Raw genomic sequence first — 767 nt, forward strand, 5'->3', positions numbered from 1 at the left:
TTTTGTGTTTTTTGTTTGAATACGTGTATTGCGAATTGCACCCATAACGTTGGTTTTACATATATTATTTCGTACTATTGGAGCAATTTATTATTGTTACACTGTGGGTGACAGTGTGACACTCCTTACACATTGCAAGTCGTTACTGCTTATTAAGAATATGTCAGAGTAGGACTGGCGCGGCGCAACAACAAACGATTCAGGTGTATAATAATAATAATCATAACATGTGTTTTCAATAGATACCTAGTCCATACGATTAAGTATACTGCAAGTAATGATAAAAAGTCTACATATTATTACCAACAACTAACACTATATTATCGTACAAGTATCTACAAATTAAAAATACTAAATAAGTGTATATTATATCCTTATAGTATGTAGTCCTAATGTATATACAGAAATGCTATTTAATTATCTACGAGAATAATATTTTGTTTTATTTAACACAAGACTTAATGTGCGTGTAAATAATAGTACCTAGGTACTTATTAGTTATTATTATGTAATGTTTAATTTCCATATCTAACTAGTTAAGGATTTTAGACAAGGTTCCACGTAAGTTGTCAATTCTGTAAACAAAAATCGAATATTAAAACCCAGTTTTTTTTACAGTTATTTTAAGTTCAAATTTGAACGAAATTATATAATATTACACCCAAGAATAATGATTTTAGGTATTTTATTGTAATTTTTTAAAATATGATTCTTGAGTACTTTTAGAGTAGGTATAATACTACTATATTTTATACACATTAGGTATG

Source organism: Acyrthosiphon pisum, chromosome A2 (assembly GCF_005508785.2).
Source record: "Acyrthosiphon pisum isolate AL4f chromosome A2, pea_aphid_22Mar2018_4r6ur, whole genome shotgun sequence".
NCBI lineage: Eukaryota > Metazoa > Arthropoda > Insecta > Hemiptera > Aphididae > Acyrthosiphon > Acyrthosiphon pisum.